The sequence below is a fragment of the Aethalodelphis obliquidens genome, unplaced genomic scaffold (assembly GCF_003676395.1).
Source record: "Aethalodelphis obliquidens isolate GAN/ISIS:26980383/991018 unplaced genomic scaffold, ASM367639v1 scaffold7, whole genome shotgun sequence".
Classification (NCBI taxonomy): domain Eukaryota; kingdom Metazoa; phylum Chordata; class Mammalia; order Artiodactyla; family Delphinidae; genus Aethalodelphis; species Aethalodelphis obliquidens.
This window is the reverse complement of record NW_020837951.1, coordinates 28566958-28589228: the sequence shown is the minus strand read 5'-3', so window position 1 is coordinate 28589228 and position 22271 is coordinate 28566958.

The window sequence follows — 22271 nt, the reverse complement described above, 5'->3', positions numbered from 1 at the left end:
CAATGTGAGCCATGGTATTAATATATGAGAAAACCTTCAAATTACATTCACCTAGGGCCTTACGTTACCTGTTCCCTCTGCACTTCCCCCAGTTATTTGTTTGTCTAACTCCCTCTCCTCTTTTAAATCTTTGCTCCATTTTTACCTTCTCAATGAAATCTACTCTGGCCTCCCTATTTAACACCACAAATTGCCTTTTCATTTCCAAGGCTTACAACATCCCTTACCCTGCTTGAGTTTTCCTTTCTCCAAAGGATTTAATCACTTTCTAACATACTATATTATTTACTTATTTTTATGTTTACCATTAGTTTCTGAATCCTCCAACTAAAATGTAAGCTCCATAAAGGTAGGGATCTTTGTGTCTTTTATTCACTATCACAAGCACTTAGAAATATACCTGACCTCTAGTTAACACCTAATAAATCACAGTAGAATAAATACATGAAGTTTGCAACATGTTCATGGCACCTTTTCCAGTTTCTAGTGATGCTTATTTTCCTTTTAATATTTTATAGTGAATACTCATTTCAGTAGGACCCTGGAGTCGGAACGTTAGACCTTTTCAACAGATTTTTCATTTCTATGTGACCAAAATGAGTTTAAATTACCATCTTACCAAAGTGCCTCATAATTTTATTATTTCCAAGCTGGACCTAAATGATCTACAGGCCTGATAATTGTCTTTCCTTTCCATTGAAAACATACAGATTAAGCAAATTTATTGTCAAAATAGGATGTCATCTTGTTAGTGTAGATACAGAGCAAGAGATGTAAGTTGGAGGACTTTAATTGCCTGTGACCTCAAATAATATTAGCCTGATGTTTTCAACCTTTCTCAAAAAGAGACTCACAAATAAATACTTGTGCTGGTTCATTAGGGAAACCTCTTCTAGGCAGAATATTTGAAATACACTTTGGTATTCTGCTCACTGGACTCTGCATATACAAATTTCTTGAAGACCCCCACCTTGTTATCACAGAGCCTGCTTAGTTTAAGATGGCGTTGCAATCATGCATTATAGGGTGTGTAGACAGGACATTCTTGATGACATTTTTAGTATTTTTGAATGTCTTCGCTAATGTATATAGAGGCGACCTCATGCATGGTGTCATTTCCGCTGTAGGACCATCTCCACAATTTCATTTTGGGAGGGTAATCTTAGCTTTAATTTGGGAGAGGAATCATACTATAGCATTCATATTCTTATGACAATTACCTACTTTAAAGAGCTGGTTTGAGTGTCGTATCACCTAAGCATCATAAGTACTCTAAAAATTGATCACCTAAATATAATGTTGCATTTTAATTTTGGGTTATTAACTCTATACCTAACTTATATGAGAGGAATTTTCTACCCACCATATAAGTTGGCAAATATTTGAAGAGTCTAGATTCACTTGGTCATACCAACTCCATATCATCTATTTGAATACCTTCAGTAACCAAAATTAAATTAGTGTTTATCATTCTGAGTATATCATTAAATATAAGAAATATTTTATCAAAGAAGATTTTTATCTTATAATAATCCACGTATCTGATGTTAACCTAGGATTTTTCTGAGCAGATGAAGTAAACGTTAATAGCTCTTAAACTTTCCCTTTTTTAAACCCAAGAGCTGTCCAAATTATTTTTAATTTCTAGTTACTAAAAACAAGTTCAAATATCTCTATATTTTAATATTTTTCATAGCATTTACTGCTTCCCATTGTGGTTATTATAGAATTCAGGTCTCAGCTAATCTAAATGATGATTTAGAATTCATACATGAGGGTTAGGCATGGGGTACAAGAATAACTGCAGTTTCATGTATAAATTTATGAATGAACTTTTCATGGATATTAGAGATTTAAAGTAAAAAAAAAAACCCTGCAGTGACAAAATGGAGTATTTTGTTCTTGTTTAGGAAACTGAAATCCCTAAGGCTTTCTGAAGTAAGGACATTGAAAGTTTCCCAAACAGTTAAAAAATAACTTGAAAAATCAAGAATCATTTATGAAATTGAGTGGTAAGATCTAAACCAGGAGAAATGATGTAAGCACAGTATTTCTCCAAAACTGGAAATATGTAAAAGTGATCAAAGATACTAGCAAATTACTTTTGCAGTATGAACTGTGGACCTCAATAACATAACCTGAGTTATAAAAAGTGCCATGAGCAATATTATCTCTACCCCAGTGAATAAGCTGGCATCAAAGATGTCTCTAAGGTTTTGATCCCTTACTGAAAGCAGTTACCTTAACTGCTGCACTGTGCTGCTGCTTTAGGTCAGACAGCCTGAACTTCTTGCTTTCAGATATTCTAGAGTGTGAAGTCATTAATAAAAATGTAGAAGGTTATTCTCATCACGTTCCCAGTCAAACCTCATAAGAATATTATGTACAAATAAAAAATGCTTCCTGCTATTAAAGTGAAGTTGTGCATGCAACTTTTCCTATTATCATAACGTCTTATAGCAGGCTTCACATGTGGGATTATGTGCCTGTGCGCACATCTATACACGCAAAGTGTCAGAAGAGTCTGACCCAAGTTCCGAGAGTGCGTGACGCCATTATTTCTAGCCTGAGGGGAGTGGTAGGAGGTAAAATATGCCCAAGGAAAAGCCAGTTTAACTACCTTTTGTTGCCTTTCAGATAAATCAAACCTAAGTTGCTGAGTCTGACTGTCTTATGAGTACCTTCTAAAAATTGCGAATAATATCCTGTAGTTGAACAGGACAAACCTGGAACATGCAATTGCCTTTATGCACTGTCTAGCCTTAAACACATAGGAACAAATCATGTGTGATTTTGTGTGACTGGCTGGCGAGGGGCAGGGGTGGTTTATTTAAACTCAAATTTCCTAGATATATGCATCTTTTGAGTCACATCACTGAATAATTTTTCTTGGTCTCTTTGGCCTGATTTGCTTCTGTGTAATTCTAGCCTTAAATTTAAAGTGAAGAAATAAGTTTAGCTGTTGATATAGAGTCCAGTTAGGTCAAGGAATTAGAAATAAGAAATTCTGGAGAAGTGGATTTAATCTCACTTCTGCAATAATTAGTTGTTTGAAAAACAGGTTACTGAAATGAACTTCACCAATCCTCACATATGGTAAAATAATACGAAGTGTGAAAAGACTTTGAAACCCTAAATACAAGATTATTTTTTAATTCATCAAACTCTTAGCATTTCAATATTCATATGTTTTTCTCTTAATATTTTTCCTGTAGCCAACAAAGGTCATTAAAGGATTTTATAAAATATAATTACTTGTTTAGAAAGATGACTAGCACATCAAAAAGTAAAATCAAAATATTTCTGACAACTACAATAGATTCTCTTAAAGGGTAAAATGGTTATAGAATGAAGTTTTTGAAAACTGAATCTCCTTTTGCTCCCCCAGGCTTGACCCATTGCTTATGAGTTGTTTCAGGCCTTCTGAGTAAATGTGAGAAGTGATAGGAAAATGGAGGGAATCCAGTGAGAAAGAGCTGGCAGAAACAAAGTGGGGGTAGTGTCATTCTGCAGAGTTATATTTTCTACAGAGTTGGGGAGTGAAATTAAAGGTATTGAAAAACAAGCCCATTTGCCAATGCCCCTCTAGGCCTACTGCCTAAAGATACAGCAACAAGACCTGCCATGCATATTTCTTATGACAGAGTATAGCATTTGGTACTGCTTGTGGATAACTGTAAACCCTCAGATGTCTGTGCTATCCAGACAACATTCAGGTACCAAAGTAGCAGAATTTAATTACCAACCTGAACTTTGTATGCTCAGCTTCAAAAACCCTGGCTGGATAATTGATTTTTACCAGCACTCCTGCATTCTGTTATGGTGCTATAGACAGCCCACACTTATACTTTCCTTTTTTCACCATCAATTTTTTTAAAAGCATTAATATCAGCTACTTCCATCATTCCACTGTCAATTCAGCAAAGTTTAAACTAAACATTCAGGACAGAAAATTTCTTTTATGTTTATGGTGGAAACACTGAATTATTTTGTAGTGATTGAAGGGGGTTCCTATTCTTCCATGGAACCATTATAACTGAGGCTACATTTGGGATTGCAATGTATAGTATTTTTTTAAAAGGAGACATCATTGCATAGTAGAAGTGCATGGTGGTAGAGCTGGAGAGACTTGTGTTTGTATCCCAGGTCTCTCTCTTAGTGGTTGTCCCTTATTATTCCACTGCTATAGCTTCATTAAAATGGATATATTATTCCAAATGATTTTCAGGCCTGTAAGAATCTAAAAATGAGGGCAGATTAAAAGGTTTTGTAAAAAAAAAAAAAAAAGAAAATACTATTTTGAAATACTACTTATTTATCTCTAGTTCATTTTGAAAATAATCTTTATTGACTCATTGATACTGTACAACATTGTATGCCAAATGCATCATTTTTAACTGTTAAGACTGACCCAAATGCAGCCAACTAAAATACATATTTATTATTTCAAATAACGTGAGGAAGATGTTTTTTACATCTCACCACTGGTGGCAACAGACCTTGAATCCAGGCCTTCCAAAGCCAAGATGGTTTTCTTCACTTAGAACACTGCACTTCCCCAGTGGTTCAGTTTTACTGGCTGTTTTAGACAGGTATGGAATAGAAACTGAGCCAGTGTTGAGGCCAAAGACATGCCAGTCTCCAGGTCCAGAAACAGGCCAAAAGAAGTTAGATACTCTAACCCTGTAGAATAAGAATAAGAGTTGACCCATATCTGATGGAAAACTACAGCTAGTCACATTATAACAAGATGAGGGAAGAGAAAAATTTCTCTAAAATGGGCTTGTAGAAAACTGGGAAGAAACAGGGCTGGCCTTACCTCTGTAACTGAGCCTACCTGACCACAGCCCATTGACTCCTGAACTGAGTCAATAATACTAATCCTAGTTTTTGTTTAGCGGCTTCAGAATGCAAGGTCAAAATCCAAAAATCAATGGATAGAGTAGTTTCACTTCCTCTTGACAATGTAGGAAATTAGAAATTCTAGCAACAAGAAAAAGCCAGATAATCTATAGAATCATAACTATTCTTGAACTCATCAGATAGCTGAGGTCTCAAGACATCCAAGTGGCCTGAAATCTAGGAAGAGACCATTTCCTCCAAAGAAACAGAGAGCATTGGCTTCCTTGTAGCAGAGCATATAAGCTGTATGTCAAGTGCCATTCAAGCAGATAAGAATATTTTAGCTAAAATGCTTAACAATTGCTAAAGGCTGAATGCTGGGCAGGGACATTGAGAAATTGAAGTCAGTGGTACCTGGAAGGTAAAAACAAACCCAGTTCAACTCCTGATTCGATTGGTTCACTCCACGTACAAAAGACCTAACAAAAGAAAAACATTGTTAGGTTAAAAGTAAAATAATGAAAAAACTATATCTCAAGCAAACATTAATCAAGAGGAAGCTGGAGTATCAAAGTAGACTTCAGTGTCAAAGACTTAGTATCAAAGACTTTAGTATCTAAGTAGACTTAGTATCAAAGTAGACTTCAGAACAAGGAAAATTACCAGGAAAAAAAGGAAAAAATTATATAAAGGGGATCATTTTAATAAGGAGACATAAAAATCCTAAAAGTGAATTCACTGAACATTGCATCTTGAAAACACATAAAACAAAATTAACAGAAGTGAAAGTGGAAGTAAACAAACCCCACGATTATTTTTGGAGATATTAACACTCCTCTCAGTAACAGATAGAACAAGCAAAGAGAAAATCTATAAGAATATAGACCTGAAAAGCACAATCAACCAATTCACCTTATTGACATTTACAGAATTCTCCACTGAAAAAAAGCCAACTATGCATTCTTTTTAAGTGTACATGAAATATCCACCAGGTTTGAACGTAACTAGGTCAGAAAACAACCCTTAAGTTTTTAAAAAATTAAACCATGAAAAGTATGATCTCTGACAACAATAGTATTGATATTAAACTAAAAACCAATAAAAAAAAATCTGTAAATTTTTCATATATTTAAAATTTAAATAGCATACTTACAAATAACCCATGAGTAAAAGAAAAAGCAGCATAAGGAAATTAGAATTTTAATTGAGTAGAAATGAAAACACAGGTTATCAAAATTTGTGGGACTTAAAGCTGTGCTTAACAGAAAAATTATGGCATTAAATGCTTAAAAATATTTTTGATTGAAGTATATTTGATTTATGATGTTGTGTTAGTTTCAGGCATACAGCAAAGCAATTCAGTTATATGTACATATATTCATTTTCAGATTCTTTTCCCATATAGGTTATTACAAAATATTGAGAATAGTTCCCTGTGCTATATAGTAGGTCCTTGTTATTTACCTATTTTATATATAATCCTATGTATACATTACTCGCAAATTCCTAATTTATCCCTCCACCCGACCTTTCCCTTTGGTAACCATAAGTTTGTTTTATGTCTGTGAGTCTGTTTCTATTTGTAAATACGTTCATTTGTATTATATTTTTAGATTCCACATATAAGTGATATCATATAGTATTTGTCTTTCTCTGACTTACTTCACTTAGTATGATAATCTCTAGGTCCATCCATGTTGCTGCAAATGGCATTATTTCATTATTTTTTATGGCTGAGTAATATTCCATTGAATATATATACCACACCTTCTTTATCCATTCAATTGTCGATGGACATTTAGGTTGCTTTCATGTCTTGGCTATTGTAAACAGTGCTGCTATGAACATTGGGGTGCATGTATCTTTTCCAATTATGGTTTTCTCTGGATATATGCCCAGAAGTGGGATTGCAGGATCATATGATAGCTCTATTTTTAGTTTATTAAGGAACCTCCACACTGTTCTCCATAGTGGCTGCACCAATTTACATGCCCACCAACACCCTCTTCAGCACTTATTATTTGTAGACTTTTTAATGATGGCCATTCTGACCGGTGTGAGGTGATACCTCATTGTAGTTTTGATTGGCATTTCTCTAATAATTAGCGATGTTGAGCATCTTTTCATTTGCCTGTTGGCCATCTTGATGTCTTCTTTGAAGAAATGTCTATTTAGATCTTCTCCCCATTTTTCGATTGTGTTGTTTGCTTTTGTGATATGGAGCTGTATGAACTGTTTGTATATTTTGGAGATTAATCCCTTGTCAGTTACATCATATGCAAATATTTCCTCCCATTCTGTAGGTTGTCTTTTTGTTTTGTTTATGGTTGCTTTGCTGGGCAAAACCTTTTAAGTTTAATTTGATCACATTTGTTTATTTTTGTTTTTATTTCCATTACTCTAGGGGGTGGGTCAAAAAAGATCTTGCTGTGATTTATGACAAAGAGTGTTCTTCCTATGTTTTCCTCTAAGAGTTTTATAGTGTACGGTCTTACATTTAGATCTTTAATCCATTTTGAGATTATTTTTGTATATGGTGTTAGAGAATGTTCTAATTTCATTCTTTTACATGTAGTTGTCCAGTTTTCCCAGCATCACTTATTGAAGAGACTGTCTTTTCTCCATTGTATATTCTTACCTCCTTTGTTGTAGATTAATTGACCATAGATGTGTGGGTTTATTTCTGGGCTTTCTATCCTTTTCCATTGGTCTATATTTTTGTTTTTGTGCCAGTACTATCCTGTTTTGATGACTGTAGCTTTGTAATATAGTTTGAAGTCAAGGAGACTGATTTGTTTTTCTTTCTCAAGATTGCTTTGGCTATTTAGGGTCTTTTGTGTTTCCATACAAATTTAAATTCTTTTTGTTCTATTTGTGTGAAAAATGCCATTGGTAATTTGATAGGGCTTGCATTGAATCTGTAGATTGCCTTGGGTAGTAAGTCATTTTGACAATATTGATGCTTCCAATCCAAGAATATGGTATCTTTCCATCTGTTTGTGTCATCTTTGATTGCTTTCATCAACATCTTATAGTTTTTGTAGTACAGGTCTTTTGTCTCCTTAGGTGGGTTTAGTCCTAGGTATTGTATTCTTCTTGATGCAATGACAAATGGGATTGTTTCCTTAATTTCCCTTTCTGATCTTTTGTTGTTAGTGTATAGAATGCAACAGATTTCTGTGTATTAATTTTGCATCCTGCAACTTTACTGAATTCATTGATGAGCTCTAGTAGTTTTGTGGTAGTGATTTTAGGATTTGCTATGTATAGTAGGTTTTTCTATGTATAATAAAGACCAAATATGACAAACCCACAGCTAACATCATACTCAATGATGAAAAGCTGAAAGCATTTCCTCTAAGATTAGGAAAAAGACAAGAATGTCCACTCTCACCACTTTTATTAAACATAGTTTTGGAAGTAATAGCCACAGCAATCAGAGAAGAAGATGAAATAGAAGGAATCCAAATTGAAAGGAAAAAGTAAAGCTGTCACTATTTGCAGATGACATGATACTATACATAAATGCTTTAATAGAAAAGAAGACATGTCTAAAATCAGTGAGCTTCTACATTTAGAAACTAGACTTTCAAAAGCATATTAGTACCCAACCCACTGATAAAAGAGAACAAAATCCCTCTCACACAGATAAATGTGTAACAACATGTCAAAGTAGATGAGTAAAACTAATGCTAAGAAAAACAAGGAAAATTAATTTACTTCTGATGAAATATAAATGATAGACCAATCTGAAATGAGTATGAACACAAACCCTATCTTTTTTAAAAAAGAGCTATGATTGGAGTGGAGATATATATGAAATGCAACCATTAAAATTAAAAAAAACAAATGGCAGGATTTCCTTCTCTGAATAATATTCCATTGTATGTATATGACACATCCTAGAAGATATAAAGTGAAGTAAAATAAACCAAACAGAGACAGACAAATATTGTATCATCTCACTTAAATGTGGAATCTAAAGTAGTCAAATTCATAGAAGCAGAGAATAGAATGTAGACAGGGGGAAATGGAGAGGTGACAGTCAAAAGATACAAAGTTTCAGTGAAAGATAAATAATTTCCAGAGAACATATATAAATATATTCACAGTAGTATACAGAATAGTGCCTGTACCTTATAATACTGTGTTGTATACTTAAAATTTTCTAAGAGGGTAGATCTTATGTTAAATATTCTAATAATAATAATAATAATAATAATAGTAACAACAGTAATAGGGGCCGAAGGAAACTTTGGGAGGTTATGGATATGTCTATGGCCTTGATGTGGTGATGGTTTCACTGGTGTATATATATCCCCACACTTATCAAGTTGTAAACATTTTACATGTCAGTCATACCTCAATAAAATGATTTTAAAAATTTCTTTCAATAAATGTGATAAATTGTAGCCTGGACAGAATCAAAGGGTATTTAGTGAATTTAAAGATAGTATTCAACCAGAACCAAAAAAGAAATGACAAATAGCAGATGTCTCATATGCTATAAAGAAACAAGAAGAAAATGGAATAATATTTTCAATGTCTTGAGGAAGTATGTTAACTGGAACATGACACACAGCTTAATCACTGTTTAATAATTGGACAAAATAAACACATTTTCAGATGTATCAAATTAACAGTATTTCAGTATTTAAGAAAAGGTACCAAGATAGAAGGTGTATGATGCACTAAAAACAGACAAAAAAAAAAAAAAACAAAGAGATTGCATTAGCCAGTGATAGTAAGCAAATAAGTATATAAATTAATAAATACATTTATTTTTGTTAATTTTAATAGGTAAAACCAAAATTTTAGACAATAAAAATAAGAATGAGGGAGTTCAGTTATTATATTTTAGTGGTAGTTTTTGCTTTATTATGAAGAGGAAAGATATACTGGAAATCTGTAAACTTGGGTCAAAAATTCAGTCAAACATGCTAAAAATTTACAACAAGAAGAGAAATTCAAGCTGTTGCTTCCAAATTGTGAAAAGGGAAACCTTTAAAACTTCAGAAGGATCCAATAGATTTCAGAGAAAGATGAAAAATGCAGAGAAAAATGAGTGTAAATATTGATAAAATAAAAAGATAACTACAGAATATGAAAAAATATTTGTAAATTTTATCTGATAAAGGACTTACATCCTTTCATATAAAAAGAGCCCTTAAAACCAATAATAAAAAGATAACCCAACTTTTAAAGAATCAAAGATTTGAATTATTTACTGAAGAATATACACAAATAACCAATAATCACATGAAAAGATGCTCAACATCATTAGTTGGTGGACAAAGCATAGATTATACTGAAATTATTTTTATGCATGTGGTGGTTCACAAAGAAAATTCAAGAGCATATATAGACTAGCAAATGGAAAGAGTAAAAATTCAGGAAAATTGTTCTTATATTTTAGTCTTCTGTTTGGTCTCTTTGCTGTTGTGTTCTACTTTCTGATACTTTAGCTCAATTTATATTCCAACCCATTTACTGGAATCTTAACATTTTGCATATATTTTTCATAGTTTTCAAGAGTTGTTTCTCATTTTATTACAAAACATTTGTCACAGAATTCAGATCTTGTTTTATGGATACATCACTCTGAGAATATTACTAATTGTTTTCTTTGCCTTCTTTTATCTCACTCTGAGCAATTATTATTATAACAATTAGTATTAGTATTATTGGTTGTATCTTTTTCACGTTGAAACTATGCCTCAAATTCTTTGTGAACATTTTCTCGCCTTTTTCACTTAAGAATAAACCAATAAAAGTACATAATGTGAGGTTGTCAGTTGGTGGGCTTTAGAGTAAACAAATACGTCAACCTTTTCACCATGAGACTGCCGATTCAGCATGTGAAGATCTTTCCTCTCAAGATATTCCTTCAGGTGCACATCTTCCAATTTCCTGTTGATATGTGTTGGGCATGGAAGAAATCAGTACCTCCGCACTGTCAAGAGCCCAGTGGGAGTGAAGGCCACACAATTCAGAATAAAAAGATTAATTTAATCCCATTGTCTTCAGCTCCTCCCTTTGGCCCTGCTCTCTGCTATGCATTAGTTTCCTCAGATATAGCTCCTTGCATTCAAATTCTCCTGAGGAAAAAAGTAGGAAGCAACATAGCAATGCTATTAAGAGAATGGAGACAGACTGGCTGGGTTTGAATCCATGGCACCATTACCTACTGTCTGGTTGAACTTGAGCAATTTAACCTTTCTGTGCCTCAGTTTCCTTATGTATAAAAAGATAATGTTAATACTCTACTCTTAGGTGTCTTATAGAAATAAAAATATATGTTTTGTAAAGCTACAAGAAGAGTGCCTAACACACAGTGAGTGGTATGTAAGTACCATAGTAAGTGCTGTATAAGTAACCACTATAGACAAACTTTCAACCAGTCCCCCAGTTTTCTGGCTCATACAGGAGACCTCTCACCCAAAGGCTGTGGGTGCTGCCATGACAGAGCTTATAGAGATGCTTATTTTCATCAGTTTTCTCAGAGCTGGAATTCGTTCACCTAGTCCATACTCAACAGATTTTAACTACTTTTAATATGATTCTTAGGTAAACTCCTCTTCAGGCTTTTAAGTTGTAGCTTTTTTGGGGGGGAGGATTTCTAGGTTCAGTTGCCACTTCTCCATCTCTCCATCTGCTTTTTGTCTTCCAAAAATCTGTGGAAGTATTTTGTCTGTAGTTGTCCTCTCTCTCATTCTCACTGGGGATCAATACAATTTTTATGCATGTGCTTTCAATTAGTAGCAGCGATTAAATATTTAATCAGAAATCAGTATTATTTTTCCTTCTTTGACAAAAGTTTCTCAACATCAAGTAGGAGCGATTAAGTATTTTTTCAATTTAGTAGTAGTGATTAAATATTTAATAAGAAATCAGTATTATTTTTCCTTCTTTAACAAAAGCTTCCCAACATCAAGTAGGAGCAATGGGATCTGTTTGTTCAGACATGTATGGTATGTGTGTGCTCACGTGTATGTATTTGTGGGTTTTATGTCAACTGGGAAGTCTTAGGAGTTCCATCAGAGATGAACATCAGGGATGAGGAAACCTCAGTGATGGGTTCACTGGGCTCCGAAGCTCTTCTCCTCTCCTCAAATAGAGGTGCTCCTTTTTTATTGGTTTTAGATATCACTTTCCACATAAGATTATATTTGAAGAAAAAGTTATTTGAGGAAATCACTAGTTTTAACCTTTGTGGTTAACAAAAGAACACGAATAATATAAAAATACAATTTTGAGTAAAGATAGTAATGGGATATTTCCCGAGGACATAGGAAACATATATAGGGTTTATCCATGTGGAAAATACACTGGGGGTCCCCAGGAATGCAAACTACTTACTTGATGTAATTAGATACTTAAATGGGGACAAGTTCAAACCTATCAATCCATTACAGTTGATATTCAGGATGAATAAATAAAACACAGAGAGAGCAATACAGAAAAGAACCAGGATCTGAGGGAGGAGAAGGTTGGGTGTATTCTACTCTTCAAAATAGAAAGGAAGACCAGAGAACTATTTGAAACCTTCCTGTTCCCGTTAAGAAACCTAGAATAATGCCTTTAAGTACTGGTAATAGTCCTTAAACTATTGTCATGTTGCCATATTTATAATTTTAATATGTTATACCCAGTCTATCTTCTTAGTAAAGCTTTTTATTAAAAACTTCTGGCAGCCAGTTTGGGGAATGTTACATGACACAGTGAGTGGTGGTACAAATAAAGAAAAAAGGAAGATAGATTTAGGTGCTAAAACTTGTAGTAAGAAAGGATAGGAGAGCAATTCATGCTGGTCTTGGCATGCTTTAAGAAATGAACTAAGCTCAGGATGCTTAGAACTGTGCAAATCTCCAACAGAAACTCACACTTTCCAAGAATGAGGAACCCTTTTCTCTACTATGTCAGCAAAAATAAAACAGCTGCTAGGACAAATGATCAGTAGATATTATTAAAATATTTAAAATACAAGTTTTTATTCCACTCTCTCCCTGAAAATATTGAGTCAGCATTGAATAGTAATGTGCACAGATCAGCAGGTGCTCCTTAGATTTTAATGGATTCATTTGCAAGAGAAAACTGCACAGTGTCTGAAATTAGTTTAGCATATAACTATCCTTTTCCTCTGAGTTCTCCAGACGAAAAAGAAGAGTAAACAATAACTTGCACCTGCTGGGCCCGATAGATCCAAATTTTAAAAGCTCTTACTCATCATTTGTCATGTGATTGCTTCTATCACACTTTAGTAAGGGCAAAGAAAAGATAGATCATGGGTGGCATGTGATGTCACTGACTGCTAGTGTACTAATGTACTTGCCACATATTTTTACTGTGAAAAAAGAAAATATGAAAATTTACATGGTAGGGAAAAATTAGATTATCAGTAAAAGTTTTCTTTAGTGAAGTGTTTTTCAAATTAGAGTTCACACTCAGTAGCTCAATAACAAAAAAACAAAGAACCCAATCCAAAAATGGACAGAAGACCTAAATAGATATTTCTCCAAAGAAGATATACAGATTGCCAACAAACACATACAAGGATGCTCAACATCACTAATCATTAGAGAAATGCAAATCAAAATTACAATGAGGTATCACCTCACACTGGTCAGAATGGCCATCATCAAAAAGTCTACAAACAACAAATGCTGGAGAGGGTGTGGAGAAAAGGGAACCCTCTTGCACTGTTAGTGAGAATGTAAATTGATACAGCACTATGGAGAACAGTATGGAGTTCCTTAAAAAACTAAAAATAGGACTACCATACGACCCAGCAGTCCCACTAGTGGGTATATACCCTGAGAAAACCATAATTCAAAACGAGTCGTATACCACAATGTTCATTGCAGCTCTATTTACAGTAGCCAGGACATGGAAGCAACCTAAGTGTCCACTGACAGATGAATGGATAAAGAAGATGTGGCACATATATACAATGGAATATTACTCAGCCATAAAAAGAAACGAAATTGAGTTATTTGTAGTGAGGTGGATGGACCTATAGATTGTCATACAGAGTGAAGTAAGTCAGAGAGAGAAAAACAAATACTGTATGCTAACACATATATATGGAATCTAAAAGGAAAAAAAAATGGTTCTGAAGAACCTAGGGGCAGGACAGGAATAAAGACGCAGGCATAGAGAATGGACTTGAGGACACTGGGTGGGGGGGAAGGGTAAGCTGGGACAAAGTGAGAGAGTAGCATTGACATACATACACTACCAAATGTAAAATAGATAGCTAGTGGGAAGCAGCCACATAGCACAGGAAGATCAACTTGGTGCTTTGTGACCACCTAGAGGGGTGGGATAGGGAGGGTGGGAGGGAGACGCAAGAGGGAGAAGATATGGGGATATACGTATAGCTGATTCAATTTGTTATAAAGCAGAAACTAACACACCATTGTAAAGCAATTATACTCCAATAAAGATGTTAAACAAAAGAAATAAAGAAATGACATCAAGCCATAGAAAGACACAGAGGAAACTTAAATGTATATTGCTAAGTGAAAGCAGTAAATCTGAACAAGCTGCATGCCATATGATTCCTATTATGTGACTTTCAGAAAAGGAAAAACTTCAGAGACAGTAAATAGATCAGTGCTTGCCAGGGGTCTGAGAAGAGTGAGGAGGTGTTGCATAAGCACAGGAGATTTTTATGGTGGTGAAACTATTCGTTATGATACTGTTATGTTGGATACATACCATTGTACTGTCATCAAAATCCATAAAATGTACAATACAAAAATTGTACCCTATTACAAATATTGGACTTTAGTTAATATATTTGTTCATCAATTGTGATAAACATGAATCTTAGCTCTATGTGTATGTTAAAAATGAACAATATTTCCAATAGCACTCATTAAGAATTTCACAAGGATTTAAGAGAACATCAGCTTTTCTGTGTATATGTTTTTCCAAGTGTGCTGGGTAGGAAAGGGGTATTTCTAAGTGACCTGGTAGCTTTACATTAGCGGATATAGGGATCTCCTCCAACGTAAACAACTGGTATAACATAGCCAGGCTTCAGACTAAAAATACTTGATGGCCACAGTAATATCTGGCCGAAGGTTAGGCTGCCTTTTTCCTCTACTTACTTTGGTAGTAACAAACCCTACGTTATATTCAGGCTAGGAGTTAAAAGGTGAAAGAAATAATGGGAAAAAAAGTTGGTCATTAAACCTGGGCATGGGAGGAAGAGTATTTCAGTAGAATCCAGATGGATCACAAGCACACTGTTTTCTAGCATAAACGTACTCAAAATGTTAACTGCCTTCTAGAATTGTTATGGCTATATTGATTGCGATACATGGGCCTCTCACTGTTGTGGCCTCTCCCGTTGCGGAGCACAGGCTCCGGACGCGCAGGCTCTGCGGCCATGGCTCACGGGCCCAGCCGCTCCACGGCATGTGGGATCTTCCCAGACCGGGGCACAAACCCGTGTCCCCTGCATCGGCAGGCGGACTCTCAACCTCTGCGCCACCAGGAAAGCAGGGCTATATTGATTTTAAAATAGAGCCACTTGAAAACACAAATAACATGCCTGAAATAAAAGCAAGGTAAATTTTTTTCTTTATCTTGTCATGCCCTGCAGCCTTAAAACTACCAAATCAGAATCCCTTGAGAGGACGATTTTAAGAGTAAAATAGGGAGAATGAAGCCTAAATATCACAAGAAAAAGAGATATTAAAAAATCTGAGCTAACTTTTCTGATAAATTTTAGATGTACTCTGTTTTATTATATTCACACTTACAAACTAACATCTCAGGTCATATGTCTCATTTTCACCTTTTCTGTATTTCCATGAGGAATATCTGGCATTTTGTCTCATTAATATTCATGAGTCGACGTGGAAGAATGGGATTTTGAGTTGCCCATCACTGTTAATAGTAACATTGAGGGAGGGCATTTTCCATGGCTAATGATGTCAGCTTACTTATTTTTTGGAAGACATGATTTCTAGTGTTTATGTAAGAAGAAAGTTTCTTTGAAAAATAATTTTATTGGGTTAATGTTAAAATTCCTTCTACAGTGAACTATCAGATTTCTCCCAATGCCCCAAATCAGAATTAATCACTGTGTGCCCTATAACATTTTGGTCATACTTCTCTCAGGGCACTTAAAGCTCTGTTTACAATGGTCTAACTTTATTCTAGTTTCTCATGAGCATAACTGTCTTACCCACTAGATTATAACTTACATAAAGGTAAGAATGAATCTTATACATCTTTTTCCATTACACGGCAGTAAGTACCTGAAATAAATATCTGTGAATGAATGAAAAATAAGTTTAATAAGAATTACATAGTATTTTACAAGACCCTATGGGGGAAAATACAGTAATATATAGAATTTATTTGTCTTACCATCCTAACATATGCACATATATAGAGCATGAAGGGATTCAGTACACTATGGAATTAGAAGATATTGACCCTCAGAGATGTAAAAAAGTTGATGTACAACTGGAATATTAAATATCAGATCATGAATCTTGTTTTCCCTAAGCTAATATGAACCAAACCACGTGCAGGGAATATAACAGAAACATTAAATGTAATGATGTTGAGGACCAAGAGCATATGAAATAAAGTCATGGGTAATTGCCTTAGACTGAGAGCTATGTAGTTTTTTTCTATCTGAAAATCAGAAAATGAGTACCCAGGAGAGAAAACTTTGGAGTCCCGGGATAGATAACTGCTAGAGGGCCTAGAACCCATGAATAAATCAGTCACCAAAATTTGAACCAGCATGATCATAATTCAGCAGAGATGGAATAAATCTGACTTCCTCTGGGAAATGGGGCTAGGAGAAGGAAAGGGAGCAAAATACCATGATGCATATGACAATATCCATCGTCTCCTGGGGTGTCTCTAAATCACAAGGACCTTCAAAAAAACACTTTATTGCACCCTTAATATACAGTATGGTGATTAGGGATAATGTGACTGGGAAAAATCCCAAAACACGGGCTGAGAGTGCTAGCCTTTTTCCACAGGTGCATATAGATAGAAACTCAAGGACCATTTGCTATCAAGATCATGTGGAGTCCTCAGCTGTTGCATAAATGGGTATGGTGTGGCTGGACTGCAAATTTATGTTGACATTACCTAGTACTTTTTAGAAAAACAAATTAGCAATAATATTCTCATTAACATGCCCAATTAAGGAATGATCTTTCAAGTCTGGAGGTGGAACTTCTATCAGTGCATAAGATTTGAAAACACTTTTTCACACAATTAATATTAGCTAGGTGATTCTTGCAATGCTTTCATTCCTAGAAAGCATTTGCACTTGATGAATGAGATCTCCCCCACTTCACCTCTGAGGACACATAAGTTAATAGTATGTAAAATCAAAACAGTCATTCAAAGCACAACTATGCAAAATTTACCTCAAAAGAGAATTGCACTAAACCCAGCTAAACTTAATAGCAAAATTAAAGGTTTGTGATGGAGGATGGGTAGAAGTGAGCATTGAAAACATAAGTAGGGAACAAATATAGAGGCAAACTTTAACATTGTCCATCCATTCTTTTTATAAATTCCTACGCTAATATCCTGAGCAACTTCTAAATCTATTACAGTTATGAGATGGACACACTGGATATCAAGTTGGATGTCATTAAACCAAACATCTCAAATAAGTAGCCTGATTTGACCTGAAAACCCCATGCAGTTTTAAAAATTGAATTTATATTTATAAATGGATTTTTCACCAAAATCTGAGCTTTGGGCTTCTCTTGAAATATCAGACTGGCAACACTGGGACAGCTTCTTGCATGATATGACACTATTCTTAAGAGTTATCTGCAGGGTTGTTGACCTCTTGAGATGGGGCATCCAGGTTCCAGTTTGCAAATCCCAGCATTCATGCACAAGGTCAACTTCATTCATTTACATTAACTTGGCCCATTAAACACTGAATTTCAAATCCCTTGGACCAATCTGAACTCCTAGAGACTTTTGTGTAGTTCCTGTGAACAAGGACCAATTACCAGCAATTTTACTTCCATTTAAAATTTGATTTTAATTCAGGTACATAGTGGACAGTTATTGTGTTGAACGTGTAAAATAGTTGATGAACAATAATCCTAAGTAATTACTCCTCTAATAATAACTTCTCACTTTGTATAGCTGTGGATTGAGTTTTATGGCAATTGTAGTCTGCTATCAACCACCCTACTGAAAATGGCACAGCAAATGGAAACACAATTTTCTACCATTAAGAACAAATATATCCCCTTCTCTCGCCTCTGCTTCCCCAACTCCACTTCCTAGAGAGTGAGGGAGTGGCATTATACCTATTCTGACATTCTGTGATCAGTAGCATCCCAATAATGGATTAACAAAATGTTCCAGGATTAACAAAATGTTCCAAACCTCTGTGTCCTCCCCAAATTAAACATCTACATATCAAAAAATAAACAAGTAAAATAAATCTTACATGCCAAAAAATAGAGCCATACGCTTATAGAATGTTAGGGAATGTTAGCCATACACTTATAGAATGTTAACATACTTTAAAAAGTATGTTAGGGAAGGTGATCCAAGGTAATGTAGAAAAGCAATTAATTGGACAGGAGGAGAGAATTGTGTAATACCTGAGACTCGTCACTCTGACGATGGATCCTCAGAGAACTAAGGCATTGTTCAAATGCTAAGATCTACATTCTCATATCAATTATATTGAATAGTTGCCAAAATTTTCACTTATGTGTACCTGGGGTCTCCATTCCCCAAATGATCAAATTAAACATGAAATTGTATCCCAGATATCATGGTTTTGCAACCAGAACCGCTAGAATGCAACAGAGCAAAAACTTAAGAACGTAAACATATGAGCATTTAAAAAAGTAACTTGTGTTCATCAAAACTTGAATACAAAGCACTCATTCAATTTATACCTGAAATATTTATGCTAATATCATTATTAAATATAATTGCTTTAGGGAAATATTTTCTTTTTAGAATTTTTTTTTTTTTTTTTTTTTTTTTTTTTGCGGTACGCGGACCTCTCCCATTGCGGAGCACAGGCTCCGGGTGCGCAGGCTCAGCGGCCATTGGCTCACGGGCCTAGCCGCTCCGGGGCATGTGGGATCTTCGCGCACCGGGACACGAACCTGTGTCCCCTGCATCGGCAGGCGAATTCTCAACCGCTGCGCCACCAGGGAAGCCTAGGGAAATATTTTCATTTAGATCCTATAAATGGTTAACTAGTTTATTTAAGTTTCTATGTTTAGTGGTACTACATAGCATTTATTTATGATCAATCTTAAAGCACACTACACAGTTGACATGTTCCATTATTTGAAAACTCATCCTTACCTTTTAAACTGAGTAAGCCAATCATGCAGCCTATTGCACACAACAGTCTTCCAAGGAATTTTGTCTTGCTCAAGGGAACAGCCACTTTCTACCACGTTACCCTGCTTGCTTGTCATACGTGATTCCATGAGGGGGAAGGCATCTGGCTCAAGAGTCATGAATCTACAGTTTGACAAAATCCAGATGTAAATGAAGTGAGCTCACCTAGAGCAAGGCTGTTTTCAAAACATATTATACTGCTAAAATTGTCTAATCAGATTCTCTCTGGAATGTGAAATAGAAATAGAACCAGAGAATTGTTAACTGGAGAAAAGTTGAAAAAGATTCAGAGAAGCAATGAGACAGCAAGGACCATGAGGGCCCATGTGTAAAGAGTAGTTTTAACTAACTTCTTTGTACTTTTTTATCCATCTATAAAAAAAGTGAATATGATAACAATATGCCTACTTTACAGATCTCTTTTGGTAATTGACTAGGTAATACTTGTAAAGCTCTTAGCAAAGAGTGTGACATATTTTAAGTGCCCATAAAAGTTAAATGCTGCTCGCATCACATTACAGTACAAAAATAATTTTAACTCTCTGTCTCTACCGCTAGGCTATGAGCTTTATGAAAGCAGGGACAGCCTTATTCGTCTTTGTATCCTCAGTTACTAGCACAGGACCTAGCATGGTGCTTAGCACGTTGCAGGTACTTCAGCAAATGTTAATTAGATAAATGAAGTAAAGATTTTTTTGCTTCCTTAACTCATCTACCTCACTTTTCCCTTTACGCCCACCCATCCGCCTCATCATATTTGAGGAACCTAGGCAAACTGGTGTATTCAAAAACAAACTGAAGTCTAGTTCAGTTTTTAGATGGTCTAAGAATCAACCTTTGACTTATTTTCTATACTACAATTACATGCACTTCAAGTAGCCCCAACCTAATCTCACCATTAATATTGTTGGGTCAGATACTCAGAGGGTGGAGGACAGATGGGGTTGGGCAAGGCCTGGTGTTAATGAGACGAGAAAGAATAATCCCTACCTATCAGCTAGATTTCCAGTAAAGATTTAACAAAACACAAAATTTCAGAATTTTAGGACTAGAAAGATCTTTTCGTCTAGTTCATGACTTTGGCTTTATAGATGGGGAAACTGAGATCTGGATAGGAGAAATAATTTACAAGACATCAGAGAACTTGAGACTTACATATGTGACTCCTGATGGCTATAATGGTCCTTCCTCTGCACCACACTGCAGAGCAGTATATGATGCATGTTCTTAGTATAAACTAATGTGTTATATTTAGGCTGTTATAATAGTAGGACAAAGTATAAACTCATGGCCTTAGATTTTACTTTATTAGAGGTAAGCAGCTGCCTAGTATATCCTTTGGGAGAAAATTATCCCAGCATTAATGATGCTCTCTTTATCATTGTCTGTAAATATACTAAAGTATTTATTAACAAATATCACAGATGTCAACCAGAACGGAAAACTAATAGCTTATATTGCTTTAATTTATTTGATTTACACATATTGTCAGAGACAACCTTTATGGGGAACATATAATAGCACTTGTCAGAATGGCTAAATGTCACTATAAAATAAACTAGCAATCCAAGTCTCTTGGGACAGTTTTGATATGTCCTAGTTCTAAGAAAGGAGGTTTTTGAAGCACCGTATTTGCAAAATGTAGCCAGTGTGGTAGGTTAATAGAATCAACAGAATTCATGTATGGAGCTAAGACTAATGGGCTAGGCAAAAATCCAAGGTAGTTATTGGAAATAAGTAACCAAATTTTAGGAACAATATGGATAAGAATGGATATTTTAGTGAAGTGTCAAAACCATAGTTACGTGATAGAATAAAAAAATCCTTTCCTTCCCCTACTCCCTCCTTTGGTTTTCATTTCTATCCCCCTCTGTTTTTCTTTTTCTTTTCCCATTTTTTCTGTGTCTTCGTTTTTCACAAGAACTCCAAGAATTGTCTAGCCATCTGTGGTACTTTATGCACTCTCTGGTGTCTCTTCCCTTTGTGCATCTCACAACCAACCCTATTAGAAGATCACTAATTTTTTAAAAGAAAAATGTTTCTTTGTAACAATTTTTAATCATTTTATCATTTATGTCATGTTTTAACCCACTTGAAAGCTTTGCTCAAAGAGGCTCAGTAGTTAATTTTCTCTAGTTCTAGGGCTATTCATGAATTTTCAGAGATTGATTCTTAGATGGAACGTACCAGAGATAAAAAGTCTGAGTCTTCCTGTGGATAATGTCTATCTCTGTTAAGATATAACAGTGATGTAATGCTGCTGTGGTTCACACTACAATTAATCATTTCTTTTTAAATGCTTGAGGTTACAGTAATTTAAGTTTTATTCTCTCCTCTTTGCTTTTTATTATGGAACTCTGTAAAAATAAATTAACAGATGAGTTAAAAGGGATTCTGCTTCTAGCCATGATGGAGTAACTGGCAGTTGTCATTCTCTTTCCACAAACAACTATAAAATTGGACAAAATATATGAGACAATGGTTTCTAAACACTGTACAACAGATATGGTACGATAATAATCCTTGAGAGAAGGGAAACATATGAAGTAAACCCCAAGTTTATCCTCTGTTTCTGTATGAAGTAACCTTTCAAGCTATGATCCAGGGAGTCAAGCCCAACTGAAACCTTGTATCTCATTGAAGCTGCAGAGTTTGGAATAGCTGAACGTTTCAGGGCATGAAGTCATAGATGAGGAACCTGCAGGGGGTTACAAGAGGGACAAAGCCTGAATGGGTTGTTTCTAAACGTTCATGGCCAATGGCTGGGCTGACTACATACAGAGTTAGGCTCCATGAGGCCTATCAGAGAACTCCCTGTAGGTTCACAGCTGTGGAGCTGTGAGGTAAATGGAGATAACAGAGGTTGTGGGTTCTGAGACATATTAAAATTACAGTCAAGTCATAGCGAAATAACCTCACTGAAAACATCAGGCTTCAGTTGAGACTGAAGAAAAGACATACTTTAAAAATAAATACCATATTTTAAATAAATGGCCATAAGACTAAGGATAAAACTGAAAAAAACACTGCCATAATGAAGAATA